At 45.5% G+C, this 3,353-nt stretch overlaps 1 protein-coding gene across 1 annotated transcript in view; it reads right to left on the reverse strand.

Annotated features, from left to right (window-relative positions):
- The window catches only part of lingo3b (leucine rich repeat and Ig domain containing 3b), a 90,662-nt gene extending 87,585 nt beyond the window's left edge, over positions 1-3,077 (reverse strand). The window contains exon 1 of the mRNA XM_014140992.2: positions 2,507-3,077. The gene's annotated coding sequence lies outside the window, so the exon portion shown is untranslated. The remainder of the gene's footprint in view (positions 1-2,506) is intronic.
- Between the last annotated feature and the right edge of the window lie 276 nt (positions 3,078-3,353).

Consider the following 3,353-nt stretch of genomic DNA (forward strand, 5'->3'; position numbering starts at 1 on the left):
TACAACAACCAAACAGACAGACAGCTACAACAACCAAACATAAGACAGACAGACAGACAGACAGACAGACAGACAGACAGCATAACACAGCACAACAACCAAACAGACAGACAGCTACAATAACCAAACAGACAGACAGTGAGAGACAGCTACAACAACATAAGACAGCGAGAGACAGCTACAACAACATAACAGACAGCGAGAGACAGCTACAACAACATAACAGACAGCGAGAGACAGCTACAACAACATAACAGACAGCGAGAGACAGCTACAACAACATAACAGACAGCGAGAGACAGCTACAACAACATAACAGACAGCGAGAGACAGCTACAACAACATAACAGACAGCGAGAGACAGCTACAACAACATAACAGACAGACAGCTACAACAACATAACAGACAGACAGCTACAACAACATAACAGACAGACAGCTACAACAACATAACAGACAGACAGCTACAACAACATAACAGACAGACAGCTACAACAACATAACAGACAGCGAGAGACAGCTACAACAACATAACAGAGGAAAGCCTACAAGCACTATTTTATAGGCTGTAATTCATATTCATAAAGTGCTAGATGAAATGTGGCAGTGTTACAGCCACAGGACATATGTGTTTACACTCAGCATCGTGACATACAGTACACGTACATCATTACGTACATCATCACAGCCTGGGAAATCAGTTATGAAATGCTGCTGGCAGTATACCATGGCATTCATGACAGAGGGTTGAGTTGTGCTGTCTGCAAACTCAACTCTACCAACTCCCCATACAGTAGGCTCATCACTTCTCTGATTGGATACAACTACAATTACAGCTACCAATCACTTCTCTGGTTGGATACAACTACAATTACAGCTACCAATCACTTCTCTGGTTGGATACAACTACAATTACAGCTACCAATCACTTCTCTGGTTGGATACAACTACAATTACAGCTACCAATCACTTCTCTGGTTGGATACAACTACAATTACAGCTACCAATCACTTCTCTGGTTGGATACAACTACAATTACAGCTACCAATCACTTCTCTGGTTGGATACAACTACAATTACAGCTACCAATCACTTCTCTGGTTGGATACAACTACAATTACAGCTACCAATCACTTCTCTGGTTGGATACAACTACAACTACCAATCACTTCTCTGGTTGGATACAACTACAACTACCAATCACTTCTCTGGTTGGATACAACTACAATTACAGCTACCAATCACTTCTCTGGTTGGATACAACTACAATTACAGCTACCAATCACTTCTCTGGTTGGATACAACTACAATTACAGCTACCAATCACTTCTCTGGTTGGATACAACTACAATTACAGCTACCAATCACTTCTCTGGTTGGATACAACTACAATTACAGCTACCAATCACTTCTCTGGTTGGATACAACTACAATTACAGCTACCAATCACTTCTCTGGTTGGATACAACTACAATTACAGCTACCAATCACTTCTCTGGTTGGATACAACTACAACTACCAATCACTTCTCTGGTTGGATACAACTACAACTACCAATCACTTCTCTGGTTGGATACAACTACAACTACCAATCACTTCTCTGGTTGGATACAACTACAACTACCAATCACTTCTCTGGTTGGATACAACTACAACTACCAATCACTTCTCTGGTTGGATACAACTACAACTACCAATCCACTGCAGACAATCATCTGAAATAACCCACAGGTAAACACACACACACACACACACACACACACTCGCTCACATTCATCCACAGGTAAACACACACACACTCACATTCATCCACAGGTAAACACACACACACACACTCACATTCATCCACAGGTAAACACACACACACACACACTCACATTCATCCACAGGTAAACACACACACACACACTCACATTCATCCACAGGTAAACACACACACACACTCTCACATTCATCCACAGGTAAACACACACACACACACTCACATTCATCCACAGGTAAACACACACACACTCACATTCATCCACAGGTAAACACACACACACTCACATTCATCCACAGGTAAACACACACACACTCACATTCATCCACAGGTAAACACACACACACACACACACACACACACACACACACACACACACACACACACACACACACACACACACACACACACACACACACACACACACACGTAAACAATCACACTCCTCTTTCCCTCTCTGATCTGTTCTCTCTCTCTCTCCTAACCCTGGTGAGAGAGTGTAAGACTGGTCAGGGTAGAGAGCCACTTGACGACACACACACACACAGTCATCTACTGACCTCAGTATGTTTATGAGTGTGTATGTTTATGTCTGTGTGTATGAGTATGTGCAAACATCTGATTGTATCTGTGTGTGCGTGTGTATGTGTCTGTGTGTGTCACGTTTACACCTTTGTGTATTATGAGTGCGTATGCATGTGTGTGTGTTTGGCTCATGATTACTGTCAGTAGAAGTTAACTCACCCAGGACTGAAGCGTGGTCCCTGTTCCCTCCTCATCGGTGCCTGTGTGTGTGTGATGTGATGTGATGTTTGTGCGTGTGATGTGTGTGTTCCCCGACACTGTGTCCCTCTCTTGTCTCTGTCCGTATGTTTGAGCAGCTCTACACGTGCCAGTCTTCCTCTCCTCCAATCCTCTGGTCTTCAGATCCCTGGTTCTCTTTCTCTTCGTCAGCGTCCCTCGTTCTCAGCCTCTAGCATCAGCAGCTGTGCCAAACAAGCCACTCATCCCTCCTTCCTTCACTCTCTTCTACGTCTCTCTTCCAGTTTTTTTGCAAAAACACAGACGGAGGAGGGGCGGGGTGTGGGATCTCCTCCCAAGAGACGGTGCTCCTCAGTGGGGGTGTGTGCTCACCGTCTCCCCTGGAATGGGTCTGGTTCTCTCTGTGTGTGAGAGAGAAAGGGAGCTCTGTTGCTGTAGCTGTTGACTCTGCCTCTTTTACAGGGTGCGTCTCTCTCAGTGTCAGCGTCTCACTCGCTCTAGCGCTCTCCCTTCTCTTTCTCTCGCTCTTTCTCTCGCTCTCTCCCTGCTCTTTCTCTCGCTCTCTCCCTGCTCTTTCTCTCGCTCTCTCCCTGCTCTTTCTCTCGCTCTCTCCCTGCTCTTTCTCTCGCTCTCTCCCTGCTCTTTCTCTCGCTCTCTCCCTGCTCTTTCTCTCGCTCTCTCCCTGCTCTTTCTCTCGCTCTCTCCCTGCTCTTTCTCTCGCTCTCTCCCTGCTCTTTCTCTCGCTCTCTCCCTGCTCTTTCTCTCGCTCTCTCCCTGCTCTTTCTCTCGCTCTCTCCCTGCTCTTTCTCTCGCTCTCTCCCTGCTCTTT

This window comes from Salmo salar, chromosome ssa14, assembly GCF_905237065.1.
Source record: "Salmo salar chromosome ssa14, Ssal_v3.1, whole genome shotgun sequence".
Classification (NCBI taxonomy): Eukaryota; Metazoa; Chordata; class Actinopteri; order Salmoniformes; family Salmonidae; genus Salmo; species Salmo salar.